We start from the raw sequence: 23,613 nt of genomic DNA on the forward strand, positions 1-23,613 counted from the left end.
TTTCATATGCTAATCTTTGGTACAAAATGTATGTGTTTTGAAAAAATTAGGCACTTCTATCGAGTAGAAATGGAGAATGGTTTTTTTTGGAAAGTTTGTTTCCAGTTTTTAGAGAAAAAAATAATTTGTTTTTGTTTCTGAGAAAAAAAAATTGTTTGTTTCACCCTCAGCTGCCACTATATGTAATGCTAAAATTGAAAGAAAAAAAATTGTTTTCGACTTGATTGTTTTTCGTCGCAGGCGGAAAAAAAATTTGTCCAGAAAAAAAAACCATAGCCCCCCCAAAAAATCAAATGGTTGCTGCCTAACTGCTTTTTGTTCAAGTTAATCTTTTTAGACATTTGATATCTGGTGGAGAGTTGTCTTATTGGCATTGATCATACCCCAACTTTCTTATTTTCATATTACTGAAAGGTAACTGCATGTATTTATTACCTTGAATTGAATAAATAAATACTTACAAAAACAATTCCACATGTAAAAAAATTAAATGAAATATAATTTCAAATGATACAATGTAGCTAGCCTTATGGAATATTTTGTATGTTGTGCATCTCTTTTCTCCTTTTAGTGACGGGGGGCCTATTTTGTATGATTGGCTGCTTCATATCTGGTGATGGGATATACATTTAGTTATGCAGTGTTGAATACTGGTCTCCACCCCCCTAATTGATAGGAATAAACAAAACAAAAATTCTTTACTCAATAAAAGGGAAACACTTGAGGCCAGAGGGAAGATATAATATTCGGTTGTCAGAAGTATAAAATAAACATGGAATCTTATTAATTATTTAACAGTGAAATTGCTAAAAACAAAATATTCATGAAATTAAACAACTGAGTCAATAATCTGATTTTTATTAATAAATATGGTGACATTTCACTTCTGCACTTTTTAATGTTGTTGAGTCTCACATATTTAAAAAATCCTCTTGTTACTAAACTTTGGAGCCCATAGTCTGTTAAACTTTTATTTATTAAATCCTGCATTAGTTCAACAAAAATGTCTGCTTATAATCACTTGAACCACCTCGGATACCATTCTGTACATGAATATATCTCTCATAACAAATTTCATATAAATTGCTGATTCCAGGTATCAAAATTTTTATCCTCCAGTAAAATTATTCCTCTGACAGGATGTGTTGTCTACTGAAAATGAAATATTTTGTTATTAAATTAAGTTTATTAATTCAATCAAAAAGTAATGAAGAATGATAATTATAATATATTGTATTTCATTGTTATTGTCAACTATGAGACCTCAATACAGTCTGCCCATTCTCTTATCTAAAAAAAAAACAGATGCTCCGCAGGGCGCAGCTTTATACCACTGCAGAGGTTGAACCCTGAACGGTTGGGGCAAGTATTGACACAATATTCAACTGGATTCAGCTTTAAATTTGGATTGTGATTAAATAATTGACACAGCATGAATGTGGTCTAATGAACTTAAAATTTTTTTTTTGCCTTTGAACAATTCACTATGCTGTTGAATATTAATCCTCTCAAAAAAATGTTTGAAGAAATTTTCTTTTTATTTATGAAATCTTAAATGAAAAAAATTGACCACCGTCCCCCCCCCCATTTGTTTTTCACATCCCCCTTTCCCTTTTTCCAAAACTGATCTCAATTCAAATTTCTAATGGATATTGCAACAATAACTAAATGTAGTTATTTAAATACATCATAAAATATTAAAACGTAAAGAAAGTGCTTGTAATCACTAAATGGTAAAGATTGTTTTAATTTTTCAGTTGGTAGTAAAAGTGAATATACATTGTATATTGTATAAAACAATGATTTATGTTGATTCAACTACTATTCTGGACAAAGAAAGATAACTCCAATTGAAAATTTCTTGCTATTGCACAATATTGTGCAATTAGATACATGTATTTCTTGCTATTGCGCAATACTGTGCAATTGAAAATTTCTTGCTATTGCACAATACTGAATATAATAATTTTGGATCCTGATTTGGACCAACTTGACCAATACTCAAAAAACTAAGTACATGTCTAGATTCAGCATATCAAAGAAGCCCAAGAATTCAATTTTTGTTAAAATCAAACTTAGTTTAATTTTGGACCCTTTGGACTTTAATGTAGACCAATTTGAAAACGGGACCAAAAATTAAGAATCTACATGCACAGTTAGATTTGGCATATCGAAGAACCCCAATTATTCAATTTTTGATGAAATCAAACAAAGTTTAATTTTGGACCCCGATTTGGACCAACTTGAAAACTGGGCCCATAATCAAAAATCTAAGTATTTTTTTAGATTCAGCATATCAGAGAACCCCAACTTGGCCAAGGATTCAATTTTTGTTCAAATCGAACAAAGTTTAATTTTGGACCCTTTGGGCCCCTTATTCCTAAACTGTTTGGACAAAAACTTTCGTAATCAATCTTAACCTTCCTTTTGTGGTCATAAACCTTGTGTTTAAATTTCATTGATTTCTATTTACTTATACTAAAGTTATTGTGCAAAAACCAAGAAAAATGCTTATTTGGGCCCCTTTTTGGCCCCTAATTCCTAAACTGTTCGGACCTCAACTCCCAAAATCAATCCCAACCTTCCTTTTATGGTCAAAAACCTTGTGTTTAAATTTCATAGATTTCTATTTTCTATTGACTTATACTAAAGTGATGGTGCGAAAACCTAGAAAAATGCTTACTTGGGCCCCTTTTTGACCCCTAATTCCTAAACTGTTCGGACCTCAACTTCCAAAATCAATCCTAACCTTCCTTTTATGGTCATAAACCTTGTGTTAAAATTTCATAGATTTCTATTGACTTATACTAAAGTTATTTTGCGAAAACCAAGAATAATGCTTATTTGGGCCCTTTTTTGGCCCCTAATTCCTAAACTGTTGAAACCAAAACTGTCAAAATCAATCCCAACCTTTCTTTTGTGGTCATAAACCTTGTGTCAAAATTTCATAGATTTATATTTACTTAAACTAAATTTATAGTGCGAAAACCAAGAAAATGCTATTTTGGCCCTTTTTGGTTCCTAATTCCTAAAATGTTGGGACCAAAACTTCCAAAATCAATCCCAACCTTCCTTTTGTGGTCATAAACCTTGTGTTAAAATTTCATAGATTTCTATTCACTTTACTAAAGTTAAAGTGCGAAACTAAAAGTATTTCGGACGACGACAATGCCAACGTGATACCAATATATACGACCCGTCGTATAAAAATGGTCAGATTTATTAAAACGCTTCATTTGCATGGATATGATGCACATCATGTAAGAGTTAATTCCCTTATATTGTTTTTTTCATCATAAATTAAATTTAAATTATGGTACCCTTCATTCTTGAAATTAGGTTTTAAATCCAAATGTAACTATCTTGACATTTATACAGCATAGATAACAGAATAAAATCTTTAAACTATTAAAAGAATACCATTCGGCCTTAAAGTCTGTGTATGATTCTTTTACCTATTATATCTCATTAATCATAATTTCCATCCTCAATTTATTCCATTGGCAACTTTTATATATAAAAAAGAATAATTTAGTATATAATTATGTCTGACTGTTAAATGTAGATATTTTCAGTTTATTCCCTTATGAAAACAGTCTGCATACCATGTATATTATGTTTTTGTTTCATATTTGTGGGATTGAAATCATAGCACACTGTAAATAACTGACTGTTTTTACCCTAAACAGACACTTTTGGATTACGTACCCTTAATATATTCTAGTCCTATTGTTTTCTATCAAAATCATTTTGCTTTCAACATTACTGGACACTGGTGGTTGACATTCCATTTGATAACTGTTTTCTTGTTGTATGTACAAGTGTTTTTTGTTGATATATAAAAGTCCTATGTATTGAATTTTTGATTCAAAGTGAACATCTTTCTCCTTCCTGTAAATATAATATAATAAAGCAAATGTACATACAATTACTAAATAAATTATATACTAAATTATTCAAAGCAAAATTAAACTTTGCATTGTTATTATCAACACATTAATACAAATTTGCCATATGAATTACCAAGAAAAAACATGTTTTTACTAAGTATTATAAATAATTATGCCTCAAGCATTTTGCTCAATACATAAAAGTTAAAGGCAATAATATTAATGGGCAAAGAAAATATTTCCAAGTCTTGAAAAATTATTGTTTATGTATAATATAAAAAAGAAGATGTGGTATGATTGCCAATGAGACAACTATCCACAAAAGACCAAAATGACGAGAAAACTAACGGCCTTATTTATGTAAAAAAATGAAAGAAGAACAAATATGTAACACATAAACAAACGACAACCACTGAATTACAGGCTCCTGACTTGGGACAGGCATATACATAAATAATGTGGCGGTGTTAAACATGTTAATAGATAACAATGTTTAATATCATAACATGGAGTAGATTTATGTGTTAACAATCCTTTGGTTAACATTTTTATATTCAATTATATTATAGTGTACATAAATATCATAACATGTACAATACAAGCTAAAATTATATACATTTTGGGGGCACTCACAACCCAGTTTTTCTCAATTTAAATCCTGGAACCACCACTGTCATGACTATTGAGACCTTGTTTGAAAAAATTTGGTTGATTATATAGGGACTGAAGCATGACTGGAGCCCCCCCCCCCCCACTCCCCCTTTTATGAAAAGTTCTGGTTTTGCCACTGAAATTTGTTAGTTTCTGGTCTGACATGTAAAAGTATGTCACTGTGTAAGCTTTCAAATGGGTGACGGGTGATTGGTTAATTACAATGGGGATACATCATGTATCTGGTTTATTTTTTATATATGGGAAAGAAGAGTATGGATAGTGAACACCCATTGTCAGAAACAAGTGTCTTTAATCCCTTTCCCTTTGTATTGTATCAATTTGTGTTCATAAAAGATTTAATTTTTATAGATAAAATATTAAACTTGAGTGTACATGTATTATATAACAAATATAAATGAAATCAGGGACATATAAAAGTTCAAAGTTCTTTATTTTCCATTTAAGGGCCCCTGACGGGCAATAATGACAACAATACACAATACATTCTGATTCTTAACACATAAACATATAATGACAGAGGCGGATTTAGAGGGGGGCCCAGGGGGCCCGGGCCCCCCCTTTTTGGGAAAAAATTTGGTTGCTTATATAGGGAATCATTGAAGTGTGACTGGAGTGGGCCCCTTCTTAGGTCAGTCAGTGGGCCCCCACTTATGAAAATTTCTGGATCTGCCACTGAATGAGTTTTGTCTCTTGCTTGTTCATGTTGTTATAAGTGTCAAAAGTGTTGGCTGTTATGTTTTATTGTTGTTTTGTTTTGTATATATGTTTTTATATGTGTTCATGTGTTTCAGCGATGATCCTTTTGCTGTTTTGTACTGGATTTTATCCTGAATAAAATTAGTTAGATAGTTAGTTTATAATGAAGATAAAATTAATTGTTCCCAGATAAAATGGGAATTTATTTATATAAGACCAGATGTAAAGTAGCCAACAGTTAAAGTGAATATGTCTTACATTCTAATGATTAAGTACATGGACGTCTTTGACGTGCAGCAAAATTCATGGAGTACCCACCCACCCCACCCCCTTTTTTTAGAGAACTTACAGTCGGCATGAAACATGATCATCCACGCTTTCAAATTTGATTCGTTTTGGTCCGTATTTGCAGTTTCATGTTTACATTGTTCACAAAGTGATAGCGTAAATTATTTCCAGGGAGATCGTGAAGAACACTTTTTTAATTTTGTCTGTCCAGTTTGAAACGGATGTTGACAGTGGGTATAATATTTCCGGAGACAAGTGCGGATACCCCAGACCGAAATCCGAATGTAATAAAATAGTAAAAGTGATAAATAGTAAATTCATCATTCATTACATGAAAAGGAAATGATGAAAACTTGGATTTCAATATTCATGTTTCATATTATTTTACACTTTATTTTTGCCGTTTAAATCATTTCTTGGGATACGACTTCTTTGAAAATAATTACCTGCAATATCTGGAATAAAGCTTTATCTTTTATGTTGTGTGGCACACATTTAAAGCATCCATGAATGTCATAAATGCAACTTTCAACGAGGAATGCAAAATCCGACGTCAAATAATGGCCGCCATTACGTGTTGACAACGTCGTCTAGTGAACCGTATCACTGAGCGCCGAAATCCTTACTCAGGCGCTTCCGGTTGTCCTACTGGTACTTTCACAGTCAAAAGTGGAGACACCATAATGTCGTCATAGAGAATTTTAGGTTTTGACTTACTTAAACGTAACATACCTTAACATGTAAAAAAAAAGGGTTATACTTATCTCCCGTTGACCATTAAACTTGTAAACTAAACAAAAATCGTATATTTTGACGTACGTAATACACCTAAACTTGGTTGTTGTAAAATTGTGTTTGTCTCCCTTTCTCCGTTTTGTTCAAATCTCTTAAAAATAGCGTAATCCACGAGCCACAGTTTACATTAGTCTTATGTATACATGATACCTGAACTTACGAAAAAGCAAACTTTGTTTACAGAGAATACATGTATATTTTGAATGAAATACAGTTAACCATTTTTCCTATTTTCGTAGAAAAAGATTTTATTTTCAACTAATTTGTGAATATGGCATGCCGCGTTCAAAAAGGATGTACGGAAAAATGAGATTTTGAACATATTTATTCTAAAAAGGATAACGTTGATCAAAGGTTGTAATGATTTTCTAATGTAAGCATATAAAAAATACCCGGATTATTTGAATATCAGATAGTTTTGGGAGTTATTCTATTCGATTGCCATTAACATGATTAAGTTGTAAATATTTGTTTGAACTCCAAACATGAGTATTCTTGTCTTATTGATAACTCAGCTTTTCTTTTTTAAAATGAATGATCTGTGTCGTGTGTGCCATTTTAATAATCTATCAAGAAAAGGTGTTTGTAAACCTTTACCTGGAAAGTTTATTCTAGCAAGTGAAAAAAACCCATCGCAGTGTGATAAATTTGCCATGTCTAGAATCCCTTCTTATATGCAGATTCAAGTGTGTCAACAGGGATGTTACAAACGGACGCCCCGACGGACAAGCAGAGGGATCGATGGTAGCATTGTGTTACTTTTTATTACCTATACATATAGAAATTGCATGTCAGATGGCAATGTTGTACTGGCTTAGCTGTCAAACAAATTCATTAACATAAAATATGAACCATGTCAAGTAGATTTCGGAAATGATCATCTTTATGTTTTTTTTTGTAGCCTTGCCTTAAATATTGGAGCCAAACTAGGCTTGTGTTTGAAGTATTTGTATGTTTATCCATCTGATGAGTTAAGCCTTTTTCAACTGATTTGTATAGTTCGTTCTTATGATGTTCTGTTACACCACTGTCCCAGATTAGGGGAGGGTTGAGATACGGATAACATGTTTAATCCCGCCACATTCTGTATTTATGTACCTGTCTTAAGTCAGGAGCCTGTAATTCGGTGGTTGTCGTTTGTTGATGAGTTACATATTTTGTCTGTCGTTCATTTTTGGTACATAGTTTTCACGTTTGAATTTTTTACATTGCCATTTAAGGGCCTTTTATAGACAATTATGCGGATTGGGCTCTGCTCAATGTTAAAGGCCGTACGTTGACAAATAGTTGTTAATGTCTGTGTCATTTGATCGTGGTAAGGTGTTGTCTAACGGGCAATTATACCACATCAACTTTTTATATGCATGCGCGACAATCACAACTGAATGAAGCATCATACTTGATTGGCAAATGTCCTCAAGGAGGTCCCAAAGTAAGGACTTACTTAGCGCTGAAATCAACTTTTGTATTAGTTTCTGACAAATGCATCTGAATTTCTTTTAGCATGTTCAGTCAAAGAAAAACCTGTGAAAATATTTTAAAATCGAGAGCAAGAAATCATAGTTTAGTGTATTTGAAAAACTGTTAGAAAGATTCATTCAATCGTACATATACGACATACATTTCTATCATTTCCAATAGTGAGAGTTAAGTTCCTGTTGTTTTAATTCTAGTAGATATCAGACTATATCTGCTTCATGATAATCCAGACTAAAATAAACTTGGATATATAGCAAAACCGTGGTTCTCAAAAAGAAAGATTTCAGAATTAAAGATGAAAAAAAAGCAATTGTAATTTTCCCCCAAAAAAGGTAGGATCTAATCACAGCCACTCACCCCTGGTACAGCCTCTGAGTAAACTATTTCCAACGTTGTTTTTTGTTATCTAAAGTACACGATAAGCTTGTGTGGTATGCATACATTATTGTTCAGTATATCCTTTTCCCTCGATGTATCTGACAATTAATGTGTTACGAGTCATATAATCAAGAGACAACGTTTCAGTTATTATACTTATAATCTATATTATAAATTCACGAAACTTAATGCACAAAGATGTTTTCGAAGTGACGACGTAAAATTTCACACTGGTTACCGATACCAGTAATCAGACTGAAACGACAAAATCGAACTGAAAAGTATTAAACATGTTACACTGCTTCTAAAAATCATTGATCAAACTCGCTTGCTATGTTTGCTTGGTTGTTTGCAAACAATAGGTAAGCGGAGTTTCAGTCAGTTTTTACATATACTGGAATTTGATTGGACAACAAGAATTGAATTGAAATAAATCTAATGTTTATTGTCCAATCAAATTTCAGTAAATAGTAAACAAAGATCCAAACAAATATAGCAAGCAAGTTAATCAATGAGTTCTCTGAGATGAGTTGTTTTGCATGCTGTTAATAAAGAAGTGCTGTAAATGGCCAGGAACACATTTTGTCAGTTTTGATTTTTCTGTTTTTTCAGTCCAATTTTGCAAATTACAGTCAGTTGGGTTTCTTCAAGTTTTTTTTCTGATCACTCATCTACACCCATGAAAAATGAAAAGGAATCGTACAATATTAATTTACCGCATGGAGTGTAATTTGCAAATTGGACCGTAAAGGTTTTTAATCTTGACAATTTTAAGTAAGAACAAAATAAAAACAAATCTTGTAGGGGTTTATTTGCAACCGTAGGAACATATATCTTGTTCTTAATCAAGATTATTGATAAATTCAGCCCTTCTCTTTGCAAGTCCAGCACACGTCTCAACTATACAAGAGAGTTCCCATCGAGTGTGGCGGTAAATTGCTCCGATAACCCGGAAAGTTTTAAGCTCTTCTATAACATGCTCAACAAAAATTCTCCTCTTCTTGTGCAGTTTGTTAAATTTTCGTTTCCTCCTTTTTTCATTGCGAGGCAGTCTTGCTATTTCATTTGCTTTATACGGCGTCACCAGAGGTCTTGTATTTGGATAAATACTGTCTGCAAGGATAAACCCATTTGCAGGAAAATCAAGATCAAGTCCAGGACCTATACGCTTCATCTGTTGATACGCGAAAGCGTCCTTATCATGGCCCAGAAATCCGGAATGAATATGACAGATATTCTTTTCGTTATCTATAACCACCTGTAAAACATTCAGGGGTTAAAAAATCCACTAGCCCGACGCCCGGGACTAGATCATTTACGCCTCGGGCAATTAAAATGTGTAATCTGATATGCCCGACGGACTAGTAACAAAAAATTCTTGACGTTTCCAAAATAGAAAGTGAAAAATCCCTTCATCACTATTCTATGTTAGCCATTTCGATTCAATTAAGTCATCCGGGATTCCAAGAATTTGAACTGGTTTGTACAGGTCCTGTTGTACATATTTTAAGAGAACAAATAACTCTGGCATGTCTGGGTGGCCTGGTATCATGTGTTGATTCTCGTACTTTAAATATCGATTTCTCATACCATGGATTGAGGTATTGTACATTGCTTATCGTGCCGAGATTTTCAATTAACGTTATTTGGGGGTATGATGTATTGATTGGTATTGACATGTCTTGTTGCACAGCTCTTGAGCACGAAACTATGCATCAAAATATTTCTTAGTATTTTAGTACGGGAACCCCAGGAACTTTGTCAGTTTCAAAACGAAAAACGGTAGATAAATGGAGTAACGAGGCTGAAAATTCATCCCCCCAAAATGCTAAATACGACAGGGAAAAACCGCGGAAAAAAATAATAGTGTCCAGGACAGCAGGGCTGTCAAGTCTTTAGCGCGAGACTCACATATGTTCATGCTTATTTGGCGGCATTTTCCTTTGATCTATTGTTTTTTGTCTTTGATCTTAACAATTTGGCCAACAAATCACGCATTCACTTCCTGAAAAGTTGGCAGAACTGGGACATAATGATTACCCTGGCAAGGTTGGCTGTTGCTGATGAAATAAAGACAATGCTCTGTGAATATTGCCGTTATTTGCCCCAAACACGTCAATAAAAAGTCTGCTTTGAATGTGGGAAAAACTTAGTTAGGTTAAGCACCAAAGGAATAATAACAGATCAACAAAAAATATTGAATACAGTGTATAATGTCTCCTTCAAAACAAAGGGCACCTACTTTGTATTATGCAGCAAACTCTTAATTTTTAAGGCATACTAGGGCTAGCAGGTCAGTTTTGATGGACTAGCAGTTCTTCCAACAGGGCTAGTAAAATCCTGCTGCCAATAAGTCTTGGGCTAGCTAGCTGTAACAAAATTTTTTAACCCCTGAACATGAATTAAGTTGATAGTGAAAATAAATATGACCCTTATCGATCAAAGTATACTCCGTTAACAAAATACTTAAGTAATGTAAGCATATACAGGTAGATTTGATAGCATTCTGTAAATTGTTGTGCATCGTTTTTTATTATTCGTATCCATGGATGAAATTATTTCATACATTGGCTGATTCATAGGTAGGTACCGAACATTAGAAGTCCCCCGGGCATGTCCCCCTCTCCTTCTCCGTTTTTTCTTGCATAAATTCAGACAAAAGTTACTAAAAATAGAAACGATAGAAACATCCATATTCCTCAAACCCGATGAGCTTGAATTATGGATCCCCCCGCAAAACAGAATTACTAATTTAATGAGAAAGAAACAGGAATGGGTTTAGTATTTCAGAAAAAGAGATATGAAAAGGGTACGGACAAGTGGAAAGAATAACGTGTGTAATACAACCAATTTGTCTTGCTAAAATTCATAAATAACAAAGTTGAATTCTATATAAAAAAAAATATGACGAATTAAATAGTGCTTTGCTGTCAGAGAAAGTTTGTATAGCTTTATGATTTGTTTCATTTAAGTTTATTGAAAGACTGGTGAATCTTTTCATTAATTTTTTTAACCCTGTCAACCGATCAATTGTCGTAGATGTTACTACTAGTATTTGAATTCACATGTATACATATTTCGAATAAAAAATGCGAAATTGAGCTTTTTAGTTTTCATAGAATATGTATTTTAACCTAACAACAAAAACATATTCCATATCAATTTTAACGTTATTAATACATTCTAATAAAAATCAAACCAAAAAAGGGGGAGGTGCGAGTTTTAGAGGTTCGGTATTCAGTCGAGTGTTGTGTCTGTGTCCTTTGCCAATAAAGTTTTAAAGTTTAAACTCATGAAAATATTTACTTTGAAAATTCCGTATCATGTGATCACTAATGCTGTATGTGTAAATTTTGAAATACTTATAGTCGAATCGTAATAGTCTTGAGTGTTTGTAGATAGGGGGTAAGTACCGAAAAAAAATGCTTAAATTTGCATCATACAAAAAGTCAAATATTTTGCCGTAAAAACCACATGCTCACATAAGTGTTTTTAATTTCTTTTTGTACGTTTTAAATGTATAGCAACCATTTGGGGGGGGGGGGGGGGGGGGTGCGTTTGCGGTGTAATCATTACTATGTGATCCTTTTTAAGGTGTCTTAACAATATGCGAACAATTATAATTCAACATATACTTGACATACTTGTACCTGGGTATGTATACAATGGAACTTTCTGTGACCGCTGTAAAAGTCTTCTTGTGGTTCGGTTTGCGGCACCAAAATTTCATGCGAAGTTCCATCGATGCATCCCAAAACGTTGGGCATTTCGCGTCACTTTCCATTTCTCCGATGCCAAGTATTCACATCTGGCCACACTATTGTTCTGGCAACTTCTTCCCATAAAATTACCTACATTTTCTTAATAATGGTACAAACAGTTGGTACACTTATGCCAAAATATTGAGATAACATTGAATATGTTGGATATTGGCGGAGCCATATCAAAGTCATCAACAGTCTGTTTTCAAGAGTCATGAACCTTACTCCATATCGAAAACCAACAGTTCGTGGTGTAATTGCCAATACCAACTCCTGAAATGAGCGTGTGCTTTCCCCAGAAAGTATCCAAAAATCAAATGGTCGATTTTGCAGAACAGAAAAAACATACCGTGCTTCATATGTGTGAGGTATTCCTTCAATTTCCAAAATTCTATTCCTGATTGTAAGGTTTACGTGTGGTAAGACGAACCTCATATTCCGTACATAACAAGAATACATATTCATAAACATTATGAACACGAAATCCTCGTCTGACTTGTATAGAAGAAGCATACAATTTTTTAACATTCGATACTGCATGTACATCATTAAAATCATAGCAAAAAGAGTGTCCCTTTCGTTCATTATGAAGCTTTAAAAACACATTTATTTTATTATACATGTATAGTACATTTGGAAAGTAATACCAGTTCAGATATTAAGGCTGAATATAAGGTATCCGATGGGAGTTCAAACCTCATATATAGTGTATAAAATATAAATATACCTATAAATATTGAAAATCAAACAAGCTAGATTTAAGCGATATTTTTTTATTATTTTTTTATTATTATACATCGAAAAGTAAATAAAATTAAATAAAAAGCAGATAAAAAGTTAAGGTACCTCCTGTTTTGGTCCATAAGAAGTTGTTTATTTATTTGAGACCTCTGATTGGACATACAGAAAAAAACATTTATATCCCAACATTGCAAAATGGCTTTGAAAGCAAAGGAGGTGCGTGTCGAAGTTTCTCTAAACGAGAAAATAATGATTGCGAAGAATTATGAAAAAACTCGCTGCAATTGGCCGAGGATATTGGAAAATATTAGAAGCAATATAGATGAACTACCTGGACAGGCCAAGTTATTGTACCAAGAGGGGGATTTTCAGACGACGAATGTCCGACTAGATGAAAAAGTTAACAAAGGAAGGGGCTATTATTACCAATGAAGAGTTAAAAGAAATCGTTGAAAGGATAAGGGAAACGGAGAGCAGATACTCCGGACAAGCTGGAGACCATCCCAAAGATAAAGAAATTATCTCAAAAAAGGTACTTTAGATATAATTTTGACGCATGCTTTGGTGTGTTTGATTAGAATCATTATTTTTTTAATTTTGTAAATTCCCCTTTTGTAATTTTCGTTAGTCATAAGATTTCATTAAAAGATAAAAGTATCTACAACTATCTAATACAGTAACCATTTGAAATTCTAGGGGGGGGGGGGGGGGGTGCTGTGGGTTTATTCCCAGACAAACTTGTTTTTCGCCTATGGCATATGACGAAAACAATCTATTTTTTTTTTTGGCGACAAATTAAGGTTCATCATAACAAATGGACAAAAATAACCGTATTTTCACCTCAAAAACTACCCCTCCCCTCCCCCAAAAATCCAAATGATTACTGCCTTACTATATTTTTCAAGTTTTTGGTTGACCCCTCGATCGGTAGACATCCTTTGTTAAAGAAAACAAATGGAAAAGTCTGACGACTTTTTCGACAATTCAAAATTGAAGATAATAGATGTGTGCTCTTACTCTAAAAAAAAGTTAAAAACCACGAATGAACAACAATAACTATAGCTTTGTTTTTGAACTACATGTTAAGTTGGTGATTATTTCCAAATAAAATATTTTTTATCTTTTTTCTTGCTTAGTTTCGTAATTTGAAAAGTGTACCAGGATGTAGCCCTCGCCATAAACTTCTATATGTACTGTTCAAATGATCTGGACTGTTATCAAAAGTTAGATTTTTTATTATTTTTTGATAATTTAATCTCATTGGCCCATTCGTGAAAACAATTATTAGGGAAATAACTTAACAAATCAGCAAATATAAAGCGACAACTATCTGATTTATTTTGGATTGTTTTCCATCTTTTTGTTATATTGCTTTTTTGTTGAGAATTAACTTAAATAAATCAGTACATCTTTCGTGGTTTTTTTTTACAGCTGTGCAAAAGAGGACATTCGGGTGAGCCTGTAGCACAAAAAGAAATAGAAAAAGAAATAGAAGCTGTGGTGAAAAGGAGAATGCTAGGTGATGACCACAGGGAAGGAGCAATACAGGTACCAGAGGAAAATCCGTCTAGTTCGGATGACGATGAACCTCCTTTGGCACAAGGCCCAGCACCAGCGCCAAAGAAATCCACATCTGAATTGGCAAGAGAGGCATATGAAGCGGTCAAGGAGAGCGTAGACCGAGGAAAACAGCTAGAATCAAAGATGGACAAATGCATGGACAAGTTTTTATCCATGTGATTTTTGAGAAATGAAGTTATTTTTTTATACCAATATGTTGTTCAGTTGTATATCTTGGTATTCATTAAAAAAAATGTGATATGATTGCCAATAGCAAAACTCTCCACTAGAGACCACATGACACAGAAATTACACAGGTCATGGTACGGCCTTCAACAATGTGCTAAGTCTATACCGCATAGTGAGCTATGAAAAGCCTCTCCAAACTATAATATCAAAATAAAATCCTCATCCAGTGTCACATCCAGGTCTTCAACAATGTGGAAACGTTTGTAGCGAAATATGAATAGCTAGTATAGCAATACAAAGATAACACTAAAAAAACATACTAGTATTATATTCTTAGAAGCTCGGATAACACATTTCACACAAATGGCCAAATTGTTTCATTATATAACAAAAAAGTACAAAAATGAGCATGAATAATATGATAACCAAATAAACAAAAAACTTCAGACATTTCTACATCTTTTGGTATATATTTGATAAAAATCGCTCATACAGTTACTTGGTAATAAATTTTGGAAAAATATTGATTTTAGTTGAAATTAAGTATTGGATCTTTCTCAACATGACAAGACATTTTTTTATCACCTATTTTTTGTCCAGCCTGCGACTTTTGTCGCAGAAAGCTCGACTTAAGGATAGTGATACGATGGCATCGGCTGCAGCGTTAGCTATCTTCTTAAATTGAAGGTTGGAGACATAAATGCTTCATACTTTGTATAAAAATGTCTCAGTCGTGTGATGAATTTATCGTCTGTCACATGTCTATTGTCCTTGAACTTAAGTTCATAGTTCAGTGACTACTTGAAATTCTTTTGTTTTTGTAATAGTGAGTAATATGATAACTGTATTTGGTATGTGCGTACCTTGCAAGTAAATCGTGCCCGTCAGACAGTTTATAGTTGACCTAGACCGCTTTTCATGGATTAGTGAACAAGATTAAGTTTTAACGGTCAAGTCTATAAGCAAGAGAGGTCTAGTATATTCACTGTATGGAAAGACTAAGGTGTATATGTCTAACTGGCAGATACCATCTGACCTTGAACTCATTTTGCTGGTTCAGTTGTCAAAGTTAAGTTTTTATTTAGTTTTGGTATTTTTTCAAATACTACATTTGGTGTATGTGATATCTTATATGTTAGTCTCGCATGTTTTATTTGACCTTGACCTCATTTTCTCGGTTCATTGCAAAGTGTTAAGTTCTTGTGTTTTAGTTTTCTTGAACTATAAGTAATAGGTCAACTTTATTTGTTGTATGGAAGAATTTTAAGATGTTTATGTCTGCCTTGTGTTGTTCATCTGATCTCGACCTCAATGGGTCATTTTTATGGTTGATGTCAATGTTTATATATAAATAGAAGATGTGGTATGAATGCCAATGAGACAACTGCCCACAAGAGACCAAAATGACACAGACATTAACAACTATAGGTCACCGTACGGCCGTCAACAATGAGCAAAGCCCATACCACATAGTCAGCTATTAAAGGCCCCAATATGACAATGTAAAACAATTCAAACGAGAAAACTAACGGCCTTTTTTTTTATATAAGAAAATAAATAAACGAAAAACAAATATGTAACACATAAACAAATGACAACCACTGAATTACAGGCACATACATAAATAATTTAGTTTACTTGGTTAAGTCTGTTTCTTAAAACCTATGAGCTATAGATCAACTAATTTTTGGTGTATTGAATACTTGTAAGGTGTACATGTATCTCTTGTTTGGTTTATATGACCTTGATCTCATTTTCTTTGATCATGTCAAGTTTTTGTGCTAGCTGTAGTAAATCTTTATATCAATGACTATCAATATAATATCAATGATTAGTAAAAATGTGAGACATTTCAGCGTGTGCACTCTTTTTACAATCTTCTTCTTAGTTCAACCGGGTTGATATGTTCATGTCATGAACTATTCCAAAGTAGTAGATTATTATATTTGGAACACGACAGATCCCTTCCAAGAGTTGCTTCGTTATTACTAACAAGTTCGACCTTAATAAAAGAAGAGAGTATTTCGAATGGCAAACAATATAATAAGTCCTTTTTAATTTTACGAAAGGTATTCTGGTTATTTAAATACAGAGAAATGATGTTTGGTGTTCGGATTGAACGACAACTGGCGCATTACAAGGCAAAATAGTTATTTTGCGCCTGTCCCAAGTCCTTTGTTAGTTTTGTATTATTTTAATTTTAGTTTCTTGTGTACAATTTGGAAATTAGTATTGCGTTCATTATCACTGAACTAGTATATATTTGTTTAGGGGCCAGTTGAAGGACGCCTCCGGGTGCGGGAATTTCTCGCTACATTGAAGACCTGTTGGTGACCTTCTGCTGTTGTGTTTTTTTTTCTATGGTCGGGTTGTTGTCTCTTTGGCACATTCCCCATTTCCATTCTCAATTTTATTGCCATCATCTTACACCCGTTTTCTTCAATTGCTACTTTTTGAAAGTCCCAAAGCTACGCTAAACAAATTTTACGTGATACGTATTAATTTAAATTATTTCAGTCAACCATGCAAAACTAAACTCAACGTCTAAAAATTTATAAAAATGCTAAAATTGTGAAGATTTCAGTAATTTAGCATGACTTAATGATGCTAGTACCCGATATATGTACACTGTCAAAATCAGCCCATATTCATGTAGCCTATTCATTTAAATTTGGGTTTTTAATGTAAAATTAGAATAGAAGGTGAAAAAGCCTATGTGAGACCTCGAAATTGAAAGTATTATCCTTTCCCTTTATCAGAATATTGTTAATCAATTAAAAATCATCAAACAAATAATCTTGCTTTGGAACTGGTTATTATCAAAGGGAAACAATTCAATCTCAATCTCAATGTGTTTAAAACCCAGGAGCGACAAATCTTGTTACACGAAGGGGTAGCTCATCCACTATAGTCTATTTTTAAAACATCTTTTAGATATTTATTTTGCTTTACCAAATTGTTTTAGAATTAATTCCTCGCTTTGTGCTCGCAAAATAAACTTTATTAAAAACCCTGAGAATGTATTTGCTATGCAATTTTTGCGGTTTTGTGAAAAAGATTGTTTGAATTGTGTGCATTGATGCCATATAGTTGATAGTAACAAATACGCATGGGAGTTCAAAAACGAGAAGTGTGAAAAAAATGGCCATTGATATTAAAGCAAAAAAAACCTGACTCGTAATGTTTGCATATAGGAGACAAATCAGGTTGTTCAGGGGTTGGACAGAATTATGGGAACTATGGAATAAGAGGACTAGAAATGAGAATTTGATGAATGAAAGCTTGAGGCAGGGTGGTCTTAATCGTGAGAAAAATTTAATAACACAGGGATAATTCTTGTTGATGAAAAAATAAGAGTGCAGAAGAACAGAATATGGAGTGAAGTAGGAGTTTGAGGAAGGAACTGGAAATCAATTCCGTGTGTCCACCAAATAACTGAAAGCCATTAAAGAAATAAAGGAGTGGGGTCTGACATGTATGTAAAAGGGTCAATTATGCAGGGTATGCAGACCACAGATTGGTCTAATTTGACAACTCATAAATAAAAATACGATGGATGCCGAATGTGATAGCGCTATCTAAATAAAATAAATAAAAACAATATGCATTTTTTTCAATAAGTTCAATTTTTATTATGTAGACCTAAAGTAGAGAAATGTAGTATTGAATGACTCCAATAATTGAGCACGCATCCGGCAGAGCACAGCTTCCCATGGTCGGACTGAATGTCAGGTCACAAACATCTCAATCATTCAATGTTGTCACCAACCATATACAATATTAGCGTTGGCAGCCCTTGAAAAGCGCCATTGACTGCTTTCAATCAAACACCAGATGGAAATTTGTAACCAACAATATTTTCAAACAACTTATCTAAAATTATTAAGTCTTTCAACAAAGGTTATAAATGATAAGCAACGATGCAAATATTGAATTTTAGAACATATATAATTCTCTTTAACAATGAATTCAAAACAGCAATATCTATATTGTTTAACAAATATGTACTAAATAGAGTCATGTAAATCGTTAAATATAGAAACTCGCAATTTCTATTTTTAAACAAGGGAAATAACAATTACCAGATTACATGACAATCCTGTCTTCCAAATCAATTTAAAAACATTTTGTTTTTATAAACAATCATAACTAATTAGAAAGAAAGAAAAAAACACACATACACACTAAAAATAACATGTGTTAATGTTGCAACAACTTTATTGTTGATAAACAACTGCCAACCTGTACCAGAAACAAACAATGGTTTGGAACAAACTATACACTACGAACGACAACTCGACCTAGAATGTTACTCACATTTGTTGATAATGTAAACAAACATCGATTTACAAAAAAAGCGGTAATATGTAGCAATTAATAACAATCAGAATGCTGTAGTAAAGATCACCAGTAAATTAATCTGGCTTGCCGCCCGGAGATGCCAATAAGTGATATTTTACAAAATCATGTTTTCAGGGGACGTGATGAATTGTCCTTGCCAAAATTACAAATAATTCAGGTATCTAACATTTCTAACATATATTGATACCACGATAATACATTGACAATACTGCCTTGTAAATATACCTTATTGTCAAAGAATGCAGCAATAATTTTGTTGACAACGGCCAAAGAAAAAATCGGGATGATCAAGCATGGAATTCCGGAAATTGACCGTCTCCAAAAATATTAAATTCTAGAATTGAGTTATCGTCCTTTTCGCACAAGACGACTATTGAAAAGGCTAATTCATGTAGCAGAAGCATTTCACTTTCTAATAAATAACTAAAGTTTACATTTTAACAATTTTGTAAAACTTCTATATTTTGGGGCCAAAAAGGAGTCTTACTATACCTACTCCTTTCTAATTATTCTTAATTACTTGTTTGATTGTAAAATTAAACCTGTCAACCTTTAGACTTGTAAACCTTTACACATCACTTTTGTAAATATTTTTTAAATGCTCTTCCAAAATTTGTTTCACCCAAAATATGCTTATTTCCAATTTGATAATTATCTCATGGGGAAATGTAGGACTTTTTTTTAATTCAAGTTGGCAGCTGTGAATTCAATTTCATGCAGTCAAAATCAGAACCAGAAATATCTTCATTTCAATATCAAAGCGCTCTCCCTACCCACCCTAAAATCGAAATGTCTGTACCTGATACATGAATGTTATTTTAGAATTAAAACAATATTATAACTATCTGGCTGAAATCTAAAATGATTGAACGGGCGACGGGAGACAACCACAATTTGAATTATGTCTTAAAAGTCCGTAGAATTGTTAGCTTAAGTTACTTGCGTTAACGTACGTAAGTTTCGTTTGAAACTTAAAATTCTCTCATGTAACACAACAGACGTTTATTCAGAATCCAAATTAAAATGCGGAGCGATGTGTGTATTACATGATGCATGTTGTGTGGCCAGTTTTTCCAAAGAATCTTCAATTTGTCGTCTCGACATAACTGAACGTTGTTGTGTAGCCACAAACCCTGCCATCGGTTGGAGCGTTATGACAAGAAACCAGTACAGTAAGTTCAATGAAGTTTTTTTATAGCTATAACTGAAAATTCTTATAATAAACCTCATCAACCAGATCCTTTATGTCTCTGTCTGTTTCTTAAGATTGTATAACATGACAATTTATTAGTCAACATTGTATGTATATTTCATGATATGTTTCTTACGTTGTAACTAAAATTCCCTTCCCTTTCATGTATGTGACCTACCGAATAAGACTATTTACCGGATTTGTTATAACATAAGCAACACAACGAGTGCCACATGTGGAACAGGATCTGCTTACCCTTCTGGAGCACCTGAGATCACCCCTAGTTTTTAAATGGGGTTCTTGTTGCCTATTATTTAGTTTTATATGTTGTGTGTACTATTGTTTGTATGTTAGTTTTTTTCATTTTCAGCCATGGTGTTGTCAGTTTATTTTCAATTTATGAGTTTGACTATCCCTTTGGTATCTTTCGTACCTTTTCATATATTTCATATCTTTAATACTTAGTTTATCAGCAATACGTATTCTTAAGTGAATCAACGTCTGGTAGATTTACAATGTAATAGGTGATTGTTGAGCTGACTTATAATTGCAAAATATTCAATTGTCTAAATAACACAAATTTATAATACAAAACATTAACCCTACAATTTTTCAAGATCAATGTTAAATCTGATGTTTTTTGTTTAAAGTTCCAGCGGCATGTGCAGGATGTATCAGCTTTTGCAATTCCATGTATTCTATAATCGAATATTTGACAGAATGGGAGAAAGCGAAAGTAAGTTAAAAAAGGTATAGGTTTAGAGCATTGATGAGATACATGTAGATCAAAACACTTTTGGCATATCTTTTTGAAATGAAAAAGTCAATTTATATGTTCTGATCATTTATTGATTTTAATTGAGTTATTGATGAATAAATAGGCACATATATAATCATCTTAAAAATGCTAAATGGGCAACTTTATCATAAAATTGCTTTTTAACAGTCGTATCTCCTCGCTTTACTGAATTTAATGAAAACCCATCATGGTAAATATACAATACGTTGTGTGTTCTCTTTTACAAAAATAGACGCATTTGAATTCACATATACATGATATACGAATAAGAAGATATAGTATGACTCCATCTCCGTCTAAGTCACAAAAAGTAAAAGTAAACCAATATAAGTCGAAGTACGGCCATCAACACATAGCCTTAACTGTTATCAAACAGCAAGCTACAAACGTTTTAAACTTCAGGCTCCTGTGCAGCATGTTAAAACGTTTTAATAGCCGCTAACCACCACCCTACCCTGTAACAATATTATAGCATATAGAAAGACACATTTTTGAAATGCTTAACATGAACAATCAGTTTAAAATACACTGAACGACATATATAAATAAACACAGATAGTATGTAATATAAGAAGGGATTGTTTATTAGCAACAATCATTATGCAGCAAAACAATAAAATTGAGAATGGACACAGGAAATGTGTCAAAGAATCAACAGCCAGATAAATCAGTAGAAAAGCACAGATGCCAACTGAAGATTCTTCAACACAGCGAAAAGGTTACTTCTTTAAATATATTGCTTGATATACACTAAGGACTTGTTTTATTCCAAAATATGTATTTTTGTAGTTGAAATCATTAATTGCAAATATACATTTACATGTGAACTATTACATTTTCTTAAACATTTAAAAAAATGCCGAGTTGTAAATAGCTTTGTTTTTATGAAGGAAAACTGGTGGAAATGGAAACATCAATGGAGAATGAGTTTATAAAGAACGAAGTGAAGACACGGAATACTGGAGGTAATTATGTTTTTTTTTATAAATACAAGTACATATAAATAAACGTATACGGTTGACTTCAATAAAATAGCGCACCAACTCTAAAAGACCTTAAACGTCAGGACCCAATACTTTTGTATATTATAAACAATGTCTATACAACTTTTAACAGTTTAAAGCTTCAAGATTAACATTGTACCTTTTGTCGTTTTCTTTAACCCGTTAACCATATGGACGAAGAGGAAATACTTTTCATACTGACTATTAAATTCAAGTCTCCAACTCACTGTTCGAAATAAAAGACAAGACGACATTGTTTTGTTCAGAAAGTAATATCATAATATTTAATTTGAACAAATATCTTAACTGTTTTGCAGTGTAACTACTTGTAATGCCTCGTCTAAGTAACGACGAAATAATACCAAACTAGATATTAATCAAAAGAGATTTGCGGTTTACTTCAGCTGGACAGCAACAGAACGAAACATAATCAAAGACACCAATCGGTATACACTTTTTCAAAATCGTTTTGCTTACCGATCCTAAAAAGCAAATGGAAGAAAGACTATCACCACTGATTTTCTGAAATAGATAGGCAGTAACAAATTATAAAACAAAACACTAATTCTGTTATGGACATAGGGGAGACAATCGCATGATCACGATAATAACTTGTATAACGGAGTACCATTTCTTTGAACTTGATATTTACCGAAAGTGTTGATATCTAACCGTGGCAGCACACATACGATAAAATGGGCATCATGACGGTCTTTGATAATAATACTTATAATATTTTGTATAAGCATAAATGAAGGTAAATGTATAATTTGTGTTGAATTTGTAATTAACCATAACACATCTGTATTATATAGAATTTACGTTCATTTGATGTAAAAACTGCTTGGAATTAAAGTAGCTACCCCTTTTGACAAAATTATAAACATGACAAGCTATTAACTATTAACCAATTGTAAACCGGTTGCGCATATACATTGTATAAACAATCAAGTAAATCTTCTAAACTTTCTTTCTATTTAGTCATGGGATACTGGATCGGTGGGTATAATTTCAACAATGATGGTGACATGGAATGGATAAGTAAACCTAACCAGGTTATACCATTTAGTGACATGGGCCCATACCAACCAAATGAACCTATGGACCAGTTATGCCTGGGGATTTGGACAGTTTTTGACTTTCTTTGGGGTGATCATATTTGTGAGACCCAACAATCATACATATGTGAATTTGAGTTCCAATAAGCTTGACCAGATCATACCTGTAATTTTAATCAGGATGTTACTAATGATGGGAATAGTTATGTTTGCATGATATTTTTTGGAAAAACTGAATATTGTTTTGACAAAATATTATTGACTGTTTTGTAAGCAATTTACGTTTTGATATTTAATATATTCGTCCTTATAACCTTGAAATGTTCCCTTATAAATTATAATTGGTTTCGTGATTTACTGCTGATTATTCAAATGAATATGTACATTTATTTTGTAAGTACAACTTTTATACGTTTGATAGGTTTAACGTCTTTATTGTGTTTTTTTATTCATGACTGAGGTCTTTGTGATTCAATTTTATCACTTTTGTTTTACATTTTATTGGTTAAGAAAAAAACATCTTTATGAATCCTCTTATTGTTACTTAAAGTTTTCTAATAATTGTGCGTTGTTAGACAGTTAAATAGAGCAGCTTGTCAATATAGTTGTCTTGATATATGAAGCCAAGTAATACATGTACATGTATAAACACTACTATATAACAAGTCACAAGAGTTAAAAAATCAAAAGAAAATTATATTATTATTAGATTCATGATTTTTTTTTCGTTTTGTAATGCTCAGCTT

General features: G+C 32.8%; 1 long non-coding RNA gene across 1 annotated transcript; it reads right to left on the minus strand.

Annotated features, from left to right (window-relative positions):
• Positions 1-878: 878 nt before the first annotated feature.
• On the minus strand, positions 879-5,780 carry LOC143081854 (uncharacterized). Its single transcript, XR_012980121.1, has 3 exons — positions 5,611-5,780; positions 3,709-3,891; positions 879-1,152 (listed from the first exon to the last, which is right to left on the minus strand). It is a non-coding gene; the product is annotated as an uncharacterized LOC143081854 (long non-coding RNA).
• Between the last annotated feature and the right edge of the window lie 17,833 nt (positions 5,781-23,613).

Source organism: Mytilus galloprovincialis, chromosome 7 (assembly GCF_965363235.1).
Source record: "Mytilus galloprovincialis chromosome 7, xbMytGall1.hap1.1, whole genome shotgun sequence".
Lineage (NCBI taxonomy): Eukaryota > Metazoa > Mollusca > Bivalvia > Mytilida > Mytilidae > Mytilus > Mytilus galloprovincialis.